Genomic DNA, 21,695 nt, shown 5'->3' with positions numbered 1-21,695 from the left:
CACCAACCAAAGAGTACATATAGAGCAACCCATGGCTCTAGCCACATATGTAGCAGAGGATGGCCTTTTTGGGAAGAGAGGTCCTTGGTCCAGTGAAATTTTAGTGCCCCAGTATAGGGTAATGCCAGGGTGAGGAGGTTGGAGTGGGTGGGTGGGGTAACACCCTCATAGAAGCAGAAGCAGAGGGAAGAGGATGGGATAAGGGGGTTCCAGAGGGAAAACTGGGAAAAGGATAATATTTGAAATGTAAATATGGAAAATATTCAATAAAAGAGAAAAAGAAATGACAAAAATATTAAAAATTGGTAAAATTTGACACCATTTATTCTCATCACTATATTGGATAAGGTTAGTTTATTCAGCATATTACGTGTGTGTGTGTGTGTGTGTGTGTGTGTGTGTGTGTGTGTGTGTGAAAGAGACAGAGAGAGTCACAGAGACACATAGAGAGAGGAAGAAGAAGAAGAAGAAGAAGAAGAAGAAGAAGAAGAAGAAGAAGAAGAAGAAGAAGAAGAACAAGAAGAAGAAGAACAAGAAGAAGAACAAGAAGAAGAACAAGAAGAAGAACAAGAAGAACAAAAACAAGAAAAACAAGAAGAATAAGAAGAACAAGAACAAGAAGAAGAAGAAGAAGAAGAAAAAGAAGAAGAGATTTTTAGAGTTTGCTATTATATTAATTCTTTTAAAAAAGAAAAAAAACACTTGAAATAAGAAATTAGAGCTCTTGATAGTTTAGAGATAAAAATAATATTTGGTTAATAATAGTGTGTGAATTGCTTGTGATCATGGGCAAATATGAGTTTTAATTACAGTTAATGTAAGAAGAGGAAAAGCTGCTTGAAACACTACCATGGAAGCATTAGCATGAAGGTGTTGAGAAATCAGTCATTTCTTTGAATCTCTTCCTTAAGTTAGTTCCTGCTTTTATTGTTTTTGTCTGCATTGTAGAATGTGAAGGCTCAGTTTTTTATTTTTCAGATTTACTCACTGAAAACAGAAAATCTGGCATATGTGAAGGTATATTAAGAATAAAATTCAAAAGGTAATGAGATAGTAATTGAATTTTGTATGGCAATGAAAGTCACAGTATACAAATATAGTTTACATCACTGTTTTAGGTAAAAGTGTTGTGCAGAGAAGGGTGAAAGTGGTCAAGTTTATATCAGAGTATACTTTTGAATAAATATACTGTTCTTTGATGATGTCATCTTTATTATCCTAGCTCAGAAATTGCTCACAACTTATGAGGTTCTTTTTAAAAAGTTACTTAGTTTTTCTATATAGAATTTTTTGGAGCTGGATGGTGGTGGCACATGCCTTAAGCCTGAACACTCAGGAGGCAAAGACAGGCAGATATTTTTAGTTCAAGGCCAACATAGTCTGTGGAATGACTTCCAGACCAGCTAGGATACCATGGAGAAACACTGTCTTAAAAAACCAAAACAATCAACAAAACAAACAAGCAAAAATAAAACAACTTTGATCATATTTTCCCTCCCATTACTTCTCCCAGATAGTTCCTACCCTTAACCACCAAACATTATGACATTAATCTTTGAATGGGTATGAAAATAATAAAGTATTGAATCTATAATATTTGACATTTCCTTCAGCATTCCATGTTGCTTACATAAATAAATCACTGAGTATATTTGACATCACAGAATTTCAGTAATAATCTTTTAATATTCCAAACACTAATCTAATATCATTTTAGTTCCAGTTTGCATTGTTTCTTTTACTTCTGGCATCCACTGGATAATGTTTTTGACATGTGGTTTTTGCACTACTTATTAATATGATTTTTTGGAAAGTTTAAGAAGGTTTATTGAATAATAGAATTAATGAAAGGCCAAGCAAAATAAAAACCAATTTTAGTCGTAAGTGAGTAAAGAAGTCAAGAATATGTGATGCTAGAAATCAAGGAAGTAGAGAAGGATAGAATCTACATAAGGAAGAGTTTGATAGAAATTGTAGGTCAAGGTGAATTTTGTACACCTTAGTTTAGAATATTATTGCTGAAAGACAGTAAATGACAATACCATAAGTAGAGTTAGGAGAAAGTATGTGTGTGGATGATATTCTTGTCAAATGAGTCAGGAGAAATGTGAATGATATTTACAGAAATGCAGTATAAATTATTTTCTACGTAGTCACTTATAAATGAATACCTATTTCTCTATGTATAATGATTTATATCATGTAATATATAATTTGTGTCTCTGAATTTACTTTTTTATTCATTTTATATTTCATTTATATACTTAGTTTTAGAAGACTAAAGATTTTGAGCTCCTATTACAGATGTAAGAATCATTTAACTCTGGAAATATGAATCATATATTCTGCTTATTATCATTTTTTTGTATTTACCATTTGATCCCTACTGAAGGAGTCATTCTAGACCAATTTATACTCTTGTATTTTAAATATTTTCTTTCTGGAAAGAGTTATTTAGAGAGGCTGAAAACAGGCCATTGCGAACACAATGCAGGATGAAATGACATTAAGAATACTGCTTTCTAAATCTTTAGAGCAAATACTGTAGTTTAACATCTATGTCTAACTTCAGATAAATCACTCATGTGTCACTTAATGCTATTTGTTTACTGCTATCTTTGATCTAATCTTTTTAAAAATTTACTTGAATTTTAAATTTATTTATTTGTGTCTATGTGTGGGTACATAAAGGTGCCTATGGAGACCAGAAATGGATATCAGGACACTTGAATCTTGAGTACAGGTAGTTCAGATAGCTGTGAGCTGGCCAACATGGGTGCTGAGAACTGATATCATTCCCTCTATAAGAGGAATGCTCTTATCTACTGACATACCTCTCCAGCCTTGACCTCAGATTTTAAAATTATTTGTCTAGGTATCTCACATTCCATGGTAGGCATTTCCTAAAAGTACTTTATTTTCATTTTGTGAGCCAGTTCTTGTGTTTTTTATTGGAATTCAAGAAGTACTAAAGATGCATCTACTGATTTATGACAGATGAGAATATACTTAGCAGGTCAACTTGGCACATGTTTTAATTCCAGTACTCCAGAGGCAGGCAGATCTCTCTGAGTTTGAGGGCAGTCTAGTCAACATAATGAATTCCAGAATAGCTGGGGCTACTTAGTAGAAACAACCAGTCTTAAAAAAAAAAACCAGAAAACAGTGTGTTATAAATTATATACAATTTGTCTTAGTTTGGATTTTATTGCCATGAAGAGACTACACAAACAAGGCAACTCTTATAAAAAGAAAACATTTAATTTGGACTGGCTTAGAGTTTCAGTGTTTAGTCCATTGTCATCATGGTTTGAAGCATAGCAGCATACAGCTAAAGATTATGCTGGAAAAGTAAAAAATTCTACATCTTTTTCTGAAGGTAGCAGAAGGAGATTGTGTGCTACATTGGGTATAGCTTGAGCATAGGAGAATTTACAGACTGCCCCCACAGTGACATACTTTCCAAGAATGCTACACCCATTCCAACAAAGCCACACATTGTTGGCCAACCCCTATGGCCCATTCATTCAAACATCAGTCTATGGGGGCCACAATTATTCAAATGAACACATCATATGACAAAGGAAAAGGGGTTGTTTGTCCAAAAGAGAAGGGATGTTCTTTCTTTAGGAAAATTTTAAGAGCCTAGAAACAGCAAAATGCCACACAAGCAGTATATAACCAATTTGGTACTGTTATATGTATTTTCTTGCATTGAGTCTATTGGCATCTTATGAACTATTCTAAGCAAAATTAACATTTTCCTTGATTTTTTAGTTCAAGTTTGAATAGTACCTGGGTTTCTAAAAACATTTCTCATTCATTTTTGATTATCTTCATTGATAATATTTTATGGGATCCCATACACATCCTTCCTATATCTAATGTTCAAATTCTGGTTTGGGGATGTTTTGCTGGGTTGGTATAATTGGGTGAGATATGTTGAACAGCAGTGAGAGATTACATACAGGAAAGATCAAGACACTTTAACATAAATAATAGTAGGTATTTATTTATTTTTGTATTTTTACTCCTTACTTCAATTTTTAAACATTTGTGTTATTATGTATTATATTGTATTCTTTTTAAAAAAAAATACAATGAGCTATTTGACAGGGATTATCTTCTTTCTACTATCTAACACTATAATTTCCAAAGGAAAGATTTTGGTTAAAGTTTAGTAAATAAATTGATGAAAGAAGGAGTGAAGAAAAACTTTGTGAATTATACTATAATACATCTGTAAAAGAGAGACTTATATTTTGATAGAAATGCAATTATTAAAAATGTACGTATAGTCATTTAGTAGTATGCATATTTGATAGGATTTCAAAGAGCATGTAAATCATAGTGTTTTTTCCTCTGCAATTTTATTTCTGTAGTTGCTCAGTGAATTAGTGTCTAATTCTTATTTGTTTACAACTATATCTTTTCTAACCCCTCTGAGCCTTAGTAGAGAATTGCAAGAGTTATCACAGAAGACACTTTGGGTTTTTCTTCAGATTTATTGAGGTTGTCAGGGAAATGTTTCTGGGAATTTTGTGAAACAATAAAAGTGAAGTGGTATTCTTGCTGCTTCCATAGATACTTTTAAAACAATTGTGAGAAATCTGAGTGCCTAGTTTTAGAATTTAGATCTTATTAAAAATTTAATGTTTCTGATATTTCCCAATTTATAAATGTACTTAAATATTAATTTATTATTTATTGAAAGAAATCTTGTATTATAATACTTCAGATGATATACTTCATCCTTACCCTCTCATATCCACTTTGCTTTTTTCTTATGTAATATATACTGGCCTTGTAGCCAAAATTTTTGTCTTCCCTCCCAAGTGCTAGGATTGCAAATATGTGCCAGCATGCTTGCCTCTAAATTTTTTGAGTATAATTATGTTTTGTTATATTTTTCTGTAAGATTGGTTAGATCACACTGTGTAGACCTAACTGGCATGGAGTTTCTCTGTAGACCAAGTTGACATCAGATTCATAGAAATGTGTCTGCCTCTGTTTCCAAATACTAAGCTTGCAAGCATAGACCACCAATCATCTGTTTTATCCTAATATTCCCTTTTTAAATTCACTATTGAAAAATACAATTATGGTTAAATTCTCTATAGCACTTTAAAGGTAATTTCTGTTTTTAGAACTTTGCTAATATTAATTAAAAACTGAGCATATTTGAGTAATTATTCAACATAACATTTTCCTCCAATTTAAGATTTTTCATAGCTAGTTTGTTACTGCAAAATCCTTGTTCACATCATGTTCCTTTGTGTGATTTTCTTCTCATCCTTTGAGTGATGAGTTTCAGTATAGTATAAGATGACCATGAATCTTTGGAACTTAGTCCATGCTTATATGGCTTTTGTGAAATACTAAAGGTAAAATGTCATAATTTCTGTGTTTGAGTAGTTCACTTAGCAGATAGTAGTAAGTGAAGTTTTACATGTTCAAAAAGTATTAGTTTTTAGCAAAAATAAATGTGGTATTATTTAACTACAAAAATCCATTAATTAGTTTCTGTGATTGTTTATTTCCTTTATGATTTTAGAGAAATGAGCTCCTTTGACAGGGAATTAGTTTTGTAGGGAGGACTTATTTTGAGAACTTATTACAAGACAATCTTCTATTCTTTCATTTGGTCTCTCTTTCCCTTTTTTCTTTCTTTTCTTTTCTTTTCTTTTCTTTTCTTTTCTTTTCTTTTCTTTTCTTTTCTTTTCTTTTCTTTTCTTTTCTTTCTTTCCCCAAAATCTGTACTTTTCCCTGCAATGCACTCCCAATCTCTTCCCCCATTATCCTGCCCCTCCTTCTCATAGAAGGGGAAGTCCTTCACTCTCATTTTGCTCCCCTCCTTCCCCCACCCTGGACCTGAAGTCAAAACAGAGTTACAGCAATCCCATTTACTGTACTTGTTGAGGGACCCACATGAAAATCCAGGTGGATGTCTGCTGCATGTGTCTGTGTGTGTGGGGGGGGAGACTAAGTTCAGCCATTGTATACCCATTGGTTGGTGGTTCAGTCTCTTAGAGCACTGAATGTTCCAGGTTAGTTAACTCTGTTGGTTAGTTTTGTGGAGTCCCTACCTGCTTTAGGTTCATCAGTCCTTCTCCCAGCTCTTCCATAAGACTTTGTGAACTCCATCAAATCTTTGAGTGTGGGTCTTTGCATTTGTTTCTATCAACTGCTGGGTTAGACAGTTTTGCTGGAGATAACAGTTTTGCTAGGCTCCTCTTTATAAGCATAACAGAGTATCATTAATAGTGTTAGGGTGTTTTCTTGCCTAAATGATAGTGCTCAAGTTGTGCCAGTTATTGGTTGTCCAACCACATTTCCTCTTTTTAACTTCCTAATTTAGTGGGCATTATCTTATTTTATATTTTATTATTCATCACATTTATATGTAAGTCTTGTTTCTTAGCACCATTGTTTTTTATCTCTATCCCTTGAACAGTGACTAACACACTTTGGTTATAAGAAAATTAGTACTGAAAAGAGTAATATTCAGCCTACTAAAATTAGAGTAAACAATGTATGCAACTAATGTGTCATATTTATTCTAATTCTATTTTGTTTTCCAAATTTCCTCATTTCTATGTTGTCTTGCTCTAAAAGTTAAAGCTAAAGAAAAAAGAATATAGTATTATTAACTTAAAATTAACTTGTAACTAAGTCTTATTTTGCCATCAATTATTCTTTCAAAATATACTTAGCATATTTTGTGAAATTCTCATTTAAATCAATTGGAAAAGTAAGCATGATAGGAAAAAATGAAAAAGTACATGCATGAATGATTCACAAAGATGTTATAAATGGCCACAAACATAAAAATATATTCAATTATGTCCATTTTTTACTAAAAGATTAAGTGTCATATAAAATAAGATCTGAAACTAAAAAGATATATTAAGAAATGAATTTTCTTTTTTCACCTGAGATTTGATGAAATATTTACAAACATAATTTAAAACAATTTAAATTCCAGATGATATTGAAAAAACTAATTAAAATAGAGATATATCATGAAAATTAGCATATTTTTATCACTGATTTCACATTTAGAAAATCACTTGTAGTATGTAATTAGAAGTTTGTAAGCCTGTTATCAATCATAATTTTATTTATCTAATTGATTTATATTCAGCTTTTGTAACAATGTGTGTTCAAATTAGCTGACAAAAGTCCCAGTTTAAAAAGTTCATTCATATTTTCCTGAGAACCATTTATGTCTGAAGCACTGATGTATTTATTCATATCAAATGTTATATGCATATACTTTATGTGGTCAATAAACTAATTTTATCCAACAGACACTTAAAATATTCATAATGATTTCTTGTCATTATTTTTCTCTTATATTTATATGGATGTGTAGTTGTAATTTTCTTTGCATGAAAAGAATATGGATCACAAATACAATGGCTCAGTAGATAAAACCACTTGTTACCAAGACTGACAACCTAAGTTTTACCTACACACATACACATTCACACATAAACACACACACACACACACACACACACACACACACATACACACACACACTCACAAATAGAATTACATTTTAAATAATGAAGTAGGGATTTCAATACTTTACTCTATTGCTCCCTTTTCTCTCCTTTTTTTGTATCTCACTTTCTTCCTCCCCTTGTGTTATTTTATTGAGATTAAGTTTCTTATTCTGTATTTTTAGAATATTTGAAGACTTAGCTGAGCAGATGTAAATGCCATAAACACATGTTGAAATGTGATTTTCTTTCAGTTATAACTAATCATTTTTGTTTGTTTGTTTGTTTGTTTGTTTTGAGACAGGGTTTCTCTGTGTAGTCCTGGCTGTCCTGGAACTCACTCTGTAGACCAGACTGGCCTCGAACTAAGAAATCTGCCTGCCTCTGCCTCTCAAGTGCTGAGATTAAAGGCGTGCACCACCACTGCCCTGCTATAACTCATCATCTTATGTTCAAATTTTATATAAGCTCCTCACTGAAATATATGTTCTCTAATAATATTATTTTCACCTTTTAATTTTTATTCACTCAAACCCCTTTCCATTTTTAGGTTAAAATGTAATTGTTAAGATCTTTCTGATAACATATATTTATAGCTCTTAAGGATGTTTTTTCCTGAGATTTGTGACTTCACTTTTATTTTATATTTTACACATTTTTTTTCTACAAATATTTTGATTTAATCTTTCTTATGACATGAATGGTTATCCCATATTATGTATCTTAACAAATTTTCTAAATTTGTTAAGATACATAATATGGGATAACCATATTATGTAATGTAGATAGTCCATTGTTGCATCATCCACTAGATTGGCTTCATTTCCTTGGTCATATACTTTTTTCTATGATAGCATGTGGCATTCTCTAGGTATATGCTTAGGAGAACAATAGCTGGAACTTATGTTAGTTACATCTTTAATTCCATTTTTGTGGAATGTTAAAACTGAACAATTGCCTGCAGGACAGTTTATAAAAGAAACATAAATAGTCAATAACTATTTTAAAAGTATTCAATATTTATACACATCAGGGGAATTCAAACTTGAATTACTTTTGAGATATTAGAGTACTTCAGTCCAAATGACAGTCATGAAGCAATATGAAAGGATATGGAGAAGAATGTTATACACTGATGATAGTGTTGCAAATAAATACAGTTATTGTAGAAATTATTCTCCAACTTTTCCAACTATACTTAGTGTCTTATATGTACAGCCACTGTGAAATTCTCAGATAATCACTGAAAACCTATCATCGTTTGTGCATATGTCATGAATGCACAAAACTGCCCCTTGTGAATGAATTCCCTTAAGGTAGATCTCTGGAACAGGTACAGTTCTCTGTTTCTGTTACTGTAGGCCATTTATCCAGTTGTACATTTTTCATGGAATTGTCAGCTCTAAAATTGAGTAGGCAGAAGACTGAAGATCATATAGTAGCTCTGAAGATGAAGGTCTGGCTTATCAAGCTTCTTAATTATACTGAGGATCTTGCAAGCAGATTATTAGCAGGAAAATATACCTTTCCCCCATTTTCAGTTTCACTTGCAATACCTTCGTGATTTCTCTTTCCCTGGGTTTATATTCATTTGGAAGAACTGAGACTTAATGTGATTTATTCTGAGGCATGGAGGCAATATAAATGGCAACATGCAGTCCTCAGCAACTTGTTCAGTGGAGGAAGTGCTTATTGTCAAACAAGGTATAGTTGAAGATAGTCCAGAGACATCATCACATGAACATTAAGACACCTAAAGAGGATGCTTTTTTTTTGCATGTTCTATTTAGTGGTCCAGAAGGGGCATTGTGCATGCTAAAATGTATTGAGAAACTGAAGACTCAGAAGTCTACAGGTGTGTGGAGACACTAGAGATAAGAAAACTTTTATGAAGTTAATGGATTGCAGTCTCTTCAGAATAATGAATTGGTTGCAAAAACAGAAAGGAAACAGGCAGACAGACAGACAGACATATGGAGAAAAAGACAGAGAGACACACAAAGAAACAAAGAGACAGCAGAGAGACAGAGGGACAGAGACAGTTCTGGTGTCCCATAACCCTAGATGGTATTGATAGGGAGGTAGAAGTGCAACCAGCACCTCAGGTTGACCATTCTTCATAAAACAAGGCAGAGAATTGCTCACACATCTGGAGACAATAACAACATGGAGGAATACTTCTATTTGAAAGTGATGTTTTGGAGGCATGTTTTAGTTATGGGAAGTGCCTAGCTTCAAGGCTAGCAAAATTCAGTGAAACCCAGTAAGCTTGTCCTTAGAAATGCCATTAATGAACCAATATTTAAAATGAGATACATTGTTGGAAGATGGCCACTAATGAAAATTTAATACTCATTTCCTTTGGAAGTATTTGATGTATTAGAAGACTTAGGATTTTATCAGTGACTACAGTAAAAAAGGTACAAAGAAACTTGTTTTGGCTAGACAGGGACACAATTGGAGAGCAAGATCTTGACAATAAGCCATTTCCATCTACAGAAGCCCTTGGGAAAAACACTGACATCACGGTCTGATAAAAGGGTGTAGGGAGATCATGGCAAGGAAAGGGGCAGATGTCATCTTGTGTACCTAGTCAGATTGGAGCATTGCAACACCACCACAGTGTATCTATTTCTCTATAGAGATGTATGTGCTTTATGTTTTCATCTCAAGGCTTTACTCCCATGAATCATACCTTCAGTCCAAAAAGAGGAAGTGCCAATCATGTATAGATGAAGGAAGGCACCTAGTAGTTTCTCATGCAATATGATTCAAGGTGCAGGTCTCACAGAAGAAAGCAGAGGATACTGGTAAGCATTATTTGAATTCCCCAAAGTGGTTACAACTCTTAAGGTTTTGGTAGAAGTGCTATGACCTAAAATTCCACAAACTTCTCAAGTTCTACCGTGTCCCACATTTAAAGCCTCTGACAGTTACTACCTTGGGAAAGTAAGACACCTTCTATTCCTGGATATGGAAGGTCTTAGATTTCAACCTACTTACCATATTTCTGCAATTTTAACAGTATACCAGCTACCTGACTGTAAACACCCACTAGCCTAGTTGGCCAAAATGGTAATTTCCAGTCAAATATTCATTTGTAAGAGCCTAATCAAATAAGTGAATACTCATTATTACCATTCTAATCATGACTAAAATGTAGAATATTCACTGATCCAAGTACTGTATGAGTCAAGCAGATATTTCTAAGTCATTGCACTGCCCTTGCTGACTACCAGCTTTGGCAAAGTTGCCTTACAGAAGAGCCTAAATTTTTACATTTTTTTTTTTTTTTTTGCTAAACAAACATGTCTGTAGTAAGTGAGCATAATTTGAGTACCTAGGAAGCTCCCTGTGGTATTGTTGCTATGCAGGCAAGAGTAGCATGAAATGAGAATCACAAACACAAGCAGAAGATCCACAGTTATCTACCATCTAAAGGATATATCTTCTTTATGGATATCTTAACAGGCCTGAGGTGGGTAGTAACCATGGAGTAAGTGTGTCAAAAATACATTGGAATAAGACTCCATCTTAGAATTTTCATTATTAGGGCTATTATCAGTGTAATCCATAGTGATGAGTTATATTTGCCTTGGTAATAATTAGGAACAGTGTGGATCCCTGAATGTCAGAACATGGTTTGGAAGCCACAGTTAAAAAGAGAGCTAGAAACCATGTGTGTAGTTGGTAAAGGTTGGAGGGACTAGGCTGTGGGTCATGGGATCTTTGTCCCAATGTGTTGAGTGTTTCTTTTTTCAGAGGGCCAAGACATTCCTGTGACTAAATAGATCCTTTGTGTTGTTGACAAACTGAAAGCAGTTTAGTGGACCTGTTTGGAAAAAAATTAACGGGCACATGTGTTAGGCATGGAAGACATCCATATCCATGTTTCTTTCCCTGACTTACACCCATACATGTGAACCCAGAATTCAGTCTTGGATTTCACAGTAAACTGGTGAAAATATTGAGATCTGTGCATCTCTGTATGATGCAGGTATATAAAGTTATACAGAAATAATTGTATATTGATACAACATAGTCATGGTAGTTCCCTGAAAATCTTTGGCCCACCAAAATGGCTTCCTCTAGGAAGTTGGCAAAGCAAAGATGTGAGAGTGCTGAATATGGGATTGCTACGACCAATGACTTTCTGTGCCACTAAGTTGTAACAGTACATGTCTTGACCTAATAATGTGGACCTCAGAATAGTGACATGTCTATATTTTCATATTTATGGGACTTGAACCTATTTCTGTTTTGTTCTGAGCCTTTTTTTATCATGGATAGCACATAAGGGTTGCCATAGTTTACAGAGGAAGTCAATGATAGCTGCTGAGTTCAGCTATTTGGAATTCACTCCTTTCTCAAACTTAAAACTTGAAGGCAATATTTGGGTCAGAGGATGGGATTGCTCTGTGTTTTTCATCACACCCGCAGTATGTTGGAGGGTCTCTCTTGAGTCTGAATGAACTTTATAAGAAGAATGGCAATATAATGTGTTATAATCTGAAGTTTTAGTGATATTTTTTGGAAGATTTGTTTTGTCTCCAGTTTGGTGGACATTTGAAAAAGTGCTTAGTGGCAGACATATTGGTAGATAGATATATAGAAAGACAGAAAGAGGCAGACATAACTAAAGACAAAGAGCTGAAGTTGCTTCATATTGCCTTAGAAAGTATGTAACGAACTCCTGGGAAACTGGAAGTGAAATAGGTGAAAAAGTTGGACCCATTGGTCTAAAGCTTCTCAGAAAGTATTAGGAATTATGAATTCATAGGGGTGCCTGTGGTCTTTCTGAATGTTTAGATAGATGTTTTGGAGTGACTTGATGTGTTGCATCTCTTAGGATTGGTTTTGTTACTCCAGACATGTACAGAGGTCATCCTAAAGGCAAGGAAGACAGACAAGCTTAGGTCAAGCTCTTGATAACATTATGACATTATTCCCAAGGAAACCCTGGAACAAAACCCTCACTGACTTTGCAAGCCTGAGAGATAGGTTTGAGGAGGGGCAGGCATGACACTCAGGTTCAGACTCAGCTAGGGCCACACACACAAATTTACATTTGTCCTTCTGTATTTAAGGTATGTGCTTTGATCTGTCTTCTCAGGGTCACATTCTGTGGGGCCTACAGACACCGTACAGATATACGTGGTAAACATCTTTGGATGAGGGGGTGACAATATTAGAATGGTACTCCAGACAAGTTGCTTGGTATGTCTGCCTTACCTGAGGACCACTAGAGTTTAAAGGTAAGCTTTATTTGAATTTCTCAATTACTAATGAGTCTAGCATTTTTTCCTTGAGCTACAAGGACCTACCATAATTTCATTTAGTCCTGTCTAGACCTACAGCAGTTTTAGTGACTACGAAAGTTTTTTAGTTTTCTGACAGTTTTAGTGACTTTGAAAGTTCTTTGATGATGAAAGTTTTGGAATTTCTCATACTCACTAATATTCACACTCTGGATAGTACCTTAAAATGCTTTGTGCAAGGGCACTATAGTGTGTCTCAATCAATGATGATTCTCAAAGATTCCCTGGAAAGCTGAACAAAATGAGTGGTTACTTAAGACAACCACTCATGTCTAGACTGAGATTTTTCACATTCAGTCACCCACGTCCTCTGGAGTCAGACAGGCTTATAATCCACTGTATTGCTCTTGTTCTTTTTTTATTTATAGTCAGACACCTTGATGAGAGGCCTATCTATGTAAGACTTTGCTATCATGTATGGTACTGATGAAACAACCCATATAGGGCTTGCTGGTATCATCTCTGTGCTCTTGTTGAGGTGCAGTCTCAAAAAAATGCTAATTTTGGTAGATCCTGGGAGTGACCTGCTGGCAGAGAGAAGACTGAATCATAAATTGGAGTAGCAGTGGCCCCAAAGCTTGAATCCAGACACAGGGGGTGCCAGCCAGGCCCTGTGTGTAGGCTTCTTAGAAGCCTTAAAGTTTATTACAGCCCTGGAGTACTGCTTCAGAGAAAGACACTGTAGTCAAGGGTATAGGAATAATTTGCCCTGGTGTATGAATTCTTAAAGCCTGAGTTAGTGTGGTTTCTTTAGATGTTGGTAACTTCTTAAGTAGCTGAAAGGGCAGACTATGGTGCTGCCCACCAGGATGTTTTTTTCATGTACCCTGCTTGGGAAGAGAGTAAGAGTAATACTGTGTTTGGTATATTTCAGTATCTTTTGGAAGTTTATTGCCCACTAGTTATCATTTAAGCATTCTTGACCAACATATTTTCAATGTCAGAAATAGTATTATTGAGAGAGAGAGAGAGAGAGAGAGAGAGAGAGAGAGAGAGAGAGAGAAGAAAAGAGAAACAGAGAGAGACAGAGAGAGACACAGAGAGATACACAGAGAAAGACAGACAGAGAAAGAGACAGAGAGAGAGTAAGAGGATGTGAACGGAAAGAGAGCAGATTGTTGTTGACAAATTGGCCTAGATAATCTGCTACTTACTGTTGGGAAAGTGTAAGAGTAAGCTGTTGAGCAAGTTGACCATTGCCCTTTACTAGGACCGAATTTTTAACACAATGATGGCAAATGAGATGTCAGAAGCCCAAGCGGTGTTGAGAGATGTTAGTGAAGGTATAGTTTTACTAGTGAATATGGTCAGTGCTGATTTCTAGCTCCTGACTGATAGATATTGAGATAAGATCTCCCTTAATAGAATACTAAGTGGTCAGTGTTTCCTGAGGGACCTTCTTTTTTTCTTTATTTTTTTTTATTCGCTTATATATTACATCCTGACTGCAGTTTCCTCTTCACCACACCTTCCAAACTCCTTTCTTTTCACCTTTCTCCCCTCTGCCTTCCTCAGAAAATAGCAGGCTTTCCTGGGATATCAACCAAATATGGTATATCAAGCTGTAATAAGACTAGGCATATATCAATATATCAAGGCTGGAAAGGCAACCCAGGAAATGGGAAAGGGTCCTACAAGGAGGCAAAGGGGTCCGGGACTTCTCCTGCTCTTATGATTAGGATTTCCACAAGACTATGAATCTATTTATTCATGATGCACATTAGAGGACCTAGGTAAGATAGCTACAGGTTCCATGATATCTCAATATCCCATGAGTCCTAGTCCAGGGATTCTATGGAGTATATTCTCTTAGTGTGTCTGCTGATTCTCCTGATTCCTTCAATCCTTATCAGGAGGACTCCCCAGGATCTGCCTAATGTTTGGTTGTGGTACCCTGCATTTACTCCTATCAGTTGTTGCATGAAATCTCTCTGGTCTCACTGATCCTGTTTCTACTAGGCACTTGTCTCAGCATAATCTTGAGGCAGGAAAAACTAAGCTGAAGGTTTTGTGACCATGTTGTCATCCTAATCACTCACCTTGAGGTCTTTCCTTTCTACTGAAAATGGCCAGTTCAGGCCCTGTCTGCTATTACTAGGAGTCTTTGCTAAGGTTATGCTCATAAATTCTATGGAGTTTCCATTGCACTACATTTCCAGATTGCCTTTAAAATGCCCCCAATTCAAATAGATTTTTTCAGTATTTATTCATACCTTTGTCTGTCCCATGACTCCTCTAATTCACAGTTCTACTCACCCTGAATCCATCTGCAAAATTTATTTTATTTCACCTTTCCATAAAGATTCTTGCATTAAGGGAACCTTAGTCCCTTAGTTTTACTTAGCTTCTCAGGGTCTGTAGACTATGGCAGGATTGTCTTTTATTTTACAGAAAATATTTACTTCTGAGGGAGTACATACTATGTATTTCTGGATTTAGGTTATCTTACTCATGATGATTTTTTTTCTAGGTCTATCCAATAACCTACAAAATGTATGATGGCATTGTTTATAACAGTGGTGTAATATTCCACTGTGTAAATGCACTGCATTAAAAAAAATGTTCTTAAGTTTAGTGAAATCAATATTGTGTCCAGTTTCTGGTTGTTATGAATATATCTGTTATGTACAGGTTTGAACAAGTGTCTTTATGATAGGATAGAGCATCCTTTGGGTTTAATGACCAGGAGTGTTCTAAGTAGGTCATGCAGTAGATTAATTTCCAATGTTCTGAGAAACCTCCATATTGACTTCTAAAGTGACTGTATAAATTTGCACCACCATCATCACTGTAAAGCATTCCTTGTTGGTCCACATGATTGCCAGCATGAGCTGGCACTTGAGATTTTTATTTTAGGAATTCTGATAGGTGCAAGATGGAATTACAAAATCCTTTTGAATTGAAATTCCCTGATAGGCTATGAATGTTAGCTAAGAACTTAAAACAGTTTTTAAAGTGAAGTTCATCTGTTAAAAATTCTCTGTTTAGATCTGTACCTCATTTTTTTTAATTGAAATGTTTGGTTTATTACTGTCTACTTTCTTGAGTTCTTTATGTATTTTGGATATTAGCTTTCTGTCAGATGTGAAGTTGGTGAAGATATCTTTTAATTTTATGAGCTTACATCTGTAGTGTTGAGGATATTTTTCATTGCACAGAAGATTCTCAGTTTCATGAGGTCCCATGTATAAATGTTTGATCTTAGAGCCTATGATATTTGTGTTTTGTTCATGAAGATATTTTGATATCTATTAATTCAAAATTACCCCCTTACATTCTCTTCTAATAGGTTCAGTGTATGTAGAAAAGGTGGTACATAAGTGCTGGGGGCCATGGACCAGCCCATGCATGCTTTTTGGTTGATAACTCAGTCTCTGGTAGATCCCAGGAGTCTAGGTTGTTGATATTGTTTGTCATCCTATGGGGTTGCCATACCCTTCAGCTCCTTCAGTCCTTCCCTTAACTCTTCCATTATAGTTCCTGACTTCAATCCAATGGTTGGCTGTAAGTATCTGCTTTTATCTCAGTCAGCTGTTGGTAGGGCATCTCAGAGGACAGCCATGTTAGGATCCTATCTCCAAAAATAAAACATGGCATTAGTAAAAGTGTCAGAGTTTGCTGGGGGGTCCATGGGTCGATCCTAAGTTGGGTCAGTCACAGGATGGCCTTTTCTTCAATCTCTGCTCCAACTTTGTCCCTGCATTTCTTTTAAACAGGAACAATTTTGGGTCAAAAATTTTGAAGATAGGTAGGTGAGGGGCCCTATTTATCTACTGGAGGTGGTCTCTTCAGGTTCCCTCTCTCCACTGTTGTACATTTCAGCTAAGGTCATCCCCATTAATTCCTGGGAACCTCTCACATTCTACATCTTGGGCTTTTTAGAGGTTTCTTCCACACCGCCCACAGCTGCATATTTCCATTCATTCTCCTGGCCATCTGGGCTTCTCTCTTGTCTCCTCTATACCTGATCTACTCTATACCTCTCTACACTCTTTTCTCCTCCTAATCTTCTACCCAGGCCCCCCTTCCACTCCCTCCTATGATTATTATGTTTTCCTTTTAAGTGGGATTGAAACATTCTTACTTGGGTCTAACTTTTTGTTTAACCTCTTATGGTCTGTGGGTTGTGTCATAGGTATTCTGTACTTTCTAATTAATATTCACTTATCAGTGAGTATATACCATGTATATATACTTTTGTGTGTGGGTTACATCACATAGGACAATATTTTCTAGTTTTAACCATTTCCATGAAAATTTCATGATGTCCTCATTTTTAAATATTTTTTATTGGTTATTTTAACTATTTACATTTCAAATATTGTCCCCCTTCCTGGTTTCCTCTTCACAAACCCCTATCCTATCCTCCTCCCCCTACCTCTATAAGGGTACTACTCCTCCATCCACCCACCAACTCCTGCCTCACCATCCGAGTATCCCCCCTACACTGAGGCATCAAACCTCTACAGGACCAAGGGCCTCCCTTCCCATTGATGACAGATAAGGAAAGCCTCTGTTACATATGCATCTTAAGTCATGTGTCCCTCCATGTATACTCTTTGGGTGATGGTGTAGTCCCTGAGAGCTCTGTAGGGTCTGGTTGGTTGATATAGTTATTCTTCCTATGGGGTTGCAATCCCCTTCAACTTACTTCTTCAGTCCCTCTAACTCTTCTATTGGGGTCTCCATGGTTGGCTTTGACCATCCAGTTTTGCATGTGTCAGGCTCTGGCAAAGCCTCTCAGGAGACAGTTATATCAGGATCCTGTCAACATGTACTTCTTGTCATCTAGAGTAGTGTCTGCATTTGGTGACTGTATATGGTATGGATCCCCAGGTTGGACAGTCTCTGGATGGCCTTTTCTTCAGTCTCTGCTCCACATTTGCTCCTGTGAGAATTTTGTTCCACTTTTGAAGACACACCAAAGCACCCACACTTTGTTGTTTCTTCCCTTGAGCTTCATGTGGTCTGTGATTTGCATTTTGGGTATTGTGACCTTTTGGGCTAATATCCACTTATCAGTGAGTACATACCATGTTCGTTCTTTTGTTACCTCAATCAGGATGGTATTTTCTAGTTCCATTTATTTGCCTGTGAATTTTATGAACTCATTGTTTTTAATAGCTGAGTAGTACTCCATTGTGTAAATGTACCACATTTTCTGTATCCATTCCTCTGTTGAAGGATATCTGTGTTTTTCCAGCTCCTGGCTATTATAAATAAGGGTGCGATGAACATAGTGGAGCATGTATCCTTGGTATATGTTGAAGAATTTTTTGAATATATGTCTAGGAGTGGTATAGCTGGGTCCTCAAGTAACACTATGTGCAATTTTCTGAGGAACCCCTAGACTGAGTCCCAGAGTGGTTGTACCATCTAGCAATCCCACCATCAATGGAGGAATGCTTCTTTCTCCACATCCTTGCAAGTGTCCAAAGTCACCTGAGTTCTTGATTTTAGCCATTCTAACTGGTGTGAGGTGAAATCTCAGGGTTGTTTTGATTTGTATTTCTCTGATGGAAAAGGATGCTGAACATTTCTTTAGGTACTTGTCAGCTATTTGAGATTCCTCAGTTCAGAGTTTTCTGTTTAGCACTGTACCCTTTTTAAATAATGTTATTTGGTTCTCTGCACTCTACCTTCTTGAGTTCTTTGTATATATTGGATACTAGTCCTCTATCAGATGTATGTTTGGTAAAGATCTCTTCCCAATCTGTAGGTTGCCATTTTGTCATATTGACAGTATCCTTTGCCATACAGTATCCTTTGCTTTTTCAGTTTTTATGAGATTCCATTTGTCAATAGTTGCCTTAAGAGCCTGAGCCATTGGTGTTCTGTTCAGGAAATTTTCTCCTGTGTCAATGTGTTTGATGCTCTTTTTTTACTTTCTATTAGATGAAGTGTATCTGGTTTTATGTTGAATTTCTTCATCTACTTGGACTTGAGATATATACAAAGAGATAAAAATAGATCAAATTACATTTTTTTACATGCTGACCACAACTTGGATCAGCACTACTTGTAAAATATGCTTTCTTTGCACTGGATAGTTTTAGCTTCTTTGTCAAAGATCAGATGACCATAGGTCATATTCCATTGATCTGCTTGTCTGTCTCTGTAACAATACCATGTAGCTTTAATCACTATTGCTCTGCACTACAGCTTTAGATCAAAGATGATAATTTCTCCAAAAGTTGTTTTATTTTTGATAGATAATTTATTTTTGCTATCCTAGGTTTTTTGTTTTTCCAGATAAATTTGAGAATTGCTCTTTCTCTGTGAAGAATTGTGTTGGGATTTTGATGGCATTGTATTGAATATGTAGAATACTTTTGGTAAGATGGCCATTTTACCATGTAAATCCTGCAGATTCAGGAACATGGAAGATCTTTCCTTCTTTTGAGGTCTTCTTCATTTTCTCTCCTTAGAGACTTGAAGTTGTTTTTTGAAAGATCTTTCATTTTCTTGGTTAGAATCACAAGATATTTTATTTTATTTGTGACTATTATGAATGATGTCATTTGCCTAATTTTTTTCTCAGGTTCTCTATCCTTTGAGTATAGGAAGGCTACTGATTTGTTTGAGTTAATTTTATATCCAGCCACCTTGCTGAAGTTGTTTATTAGCTGAACATGTATTTGGTAGAATTTTGGGGGTACCTTGAGTATACGATCATGTAATCTGCAAAAAGGGATATCTTGAATTCCTTCTTTCCAATTTGTATTTTTTGACATCCATTTGTTGCCTAATTGTTCTGGCTAGAAATTCAAGTACTGCATTGAACAGATAGGGAAAGAAAGGACACTCTTGTCTAGTCCCTAATTTTAATGGGATTGCTTCAAGTTTCTCTATATTTAGTTTGATGCTGGATATTGGCTTTTTGTATATTGCTTTTATTATGTTATGTATGGGTCTTTAATTCCTGATCTCTCCAAGACTTTTAACATGAAAGGGTGTTATTTATTTTAATTTTTTTTGGTTTTTCGAGACAGGGTTTCTCTGTATAGCCCTGGCTGTCCTGGAACTCACTCGGTAGACCAGGCTGGCCTCAAACTCAGAAATCTGCCTGCCTCTGCCTCCCAAGTGCTGGGATTAAAGGCGTGCGCACCACCGCCCGGCAGGTGTTGTATTTTGTAAAAGACATTTTTACCATCTAATGAGATGACCATGTGCTTTTTATCACTAAGTTTGTTTATGTAGTGGATTATTTATGATGTATCTCCATATATTGAATGATCTCTGCATCCTTGGGATGAAGCCTTCTTAATCATACTAAATGATCATTTTGGTGTGTTCTAGGATTTGGTTTGTGAGAATTTTACTGAGTATTTTTGCACCGATATTCCTAGGGGAAACTGGACTGAAGTTCCCATTCTTTGTTGGGTCTTTGTGTGGTTCATTAAATGTTCTGAGTAGAGTTCCTTCAGTTTCTATTTTATGAAATAGTTTGAGAAGTATTGATAGTATTGATAGTCTTATTTGAAGGTCTAATAGAATCATGAACTAAAACCATCTGGTCCAGGAAATTTTTTTGATTGGAAGATTTTACTGACTGCTTCTATTTCCTTAGTGTTTATGGGACCATTTAGATGGTTTATCTGATCCTGATTTAACTTTGGCATGTGATATCTGTATAGAAAATTCATCCATTTTATCTATATTTTCCAGTTTTGTGGAATATAGGCTTTTGTAATAGGATATGAGGATTTGTTGAATTTCTTCAGTTCCTGTTGTTATGTGTCCCTTTTCATTTCTGATTTTGTTAATTTGGATACTGTCTTCTTGTCCTGTAGTTTTTTTGGCTAAAGGTTTATCTATATTGTTGATTTTCTCAAAGATTTGCTTTCTAGTTTTATTGATTCTTTATATAGTTGTCTGTATTTCTACTTGTCTGATTTCAGCCCTGAGTTTGATTATTTACTGCCTTCTACACCTCTTGGTTATATTTTCTTCCTTTTGTTCTAGAGTTTTCAAAAGTGCTGTTAAACTGATAGTGTATGATCTCTCTAATTTATTTATGAAGGCACATAGTCCTATGAGTTTTACTCTTAGAATTGCTTTAATTGTGTTCCATAATTTTGTGTATGTTGTGGCTTTATTTCCATAAAATCTAAAAGGTCTTAAATTTATTTCTTTATTTCAAATCTGATCAGTATAGAGGTGTTCAACTACCATACATATGAAGGCATTCTCTTGTTTTTGTTGTTATTTAAAATAAGCCTATAACCATGGTGATCTTATAGGATTTGTGAGATTATTGAAGTCTACTTGGAACAGGTGAGGTTTGTTTTTGTCCATTTATATGGTAAATTAAAAAGAAGGTACCATGACATGCTGAGAAGAAGGTATATTCTTTGATTTTATGGTAAATGTTTCTGTAGATAGATGTAAAATCCATTTGTTTCAGAAGACTTTTTTTGTGGTTTACAGGTTAATATATTTTGATCAGAGCTGCCACAACATATTCCCTTGGGGTAAAGAAGGTGACCAACTGATTGAGCTTATTAGTGTCTTGATCTGGTTAAATGTTTTGAGAAGTGCTTTATTCCCTTGAGAAATCTATGCTGGCAACTGGTGGAAGTGGCTAGCAGAGCAAGAGCAACAGAGGGAGCAAGAGCAAGACAGAGAAATAGACATAGAGAGACAGAGCGAGAAGAAGAAAAAGGAGGAGGAAGAAGAGGGGGAGGAGGAGGAGGAGGAGGAGAGAGAAGCTCTTGAGGAACTTGGGAGCCACAATGAGCCAAGAGTGCAGTGGTTTGTAGTTGCTGACTTGCCTGAGAACACCTGAGGTCAGAAGAAAGGAACACATTAACAGCACAAGAGCTCAAAGTACTCAGGTCTTGTTGAAGGCGGGAGAAGCTGCTATACC

General features: G+C 35.6%; 1 non-coding gene across 1 annotated transcript; it reads left to right on the top strand.

Moving 5' to 3' along the window:
• The first annotated feature begins 13,023 nt into the window (after positions 1-13,023).
• On the top strand, positions 13,024-13,112 carry LOC117701253 (small nucleolar RNA SNORD116). The gene has a single exon (XR_004605667.1). It is a non-coding gene; the product is annotated as a small nucleolar RNA SNORD116 (small nucleolar RNA).
• The last annotated feature ends 8,583 nt before the right edge of the window (positions 13,113-21,695 follow it).

Source organism: Arvicanthis niloticus, chromosome 1, assembly GCF_011762505.2.
Source record: "Arvicanthis niloticus isolate mArvNil1 chromosome 1, mArvNil1.pat.X, whole genome shotgun sequence".
Classification (NCBI taxonomy): Eukaryota; Metazoa; Chordata; class Mammalia; order Rodentia; family Muridae; genus Arvicanthis; species Arvicanthis niloticus.
Note: the sequence above shows the minus strand (reverse complement) of the source record. Positions and strands in the feature narration are given on the sequence as shown.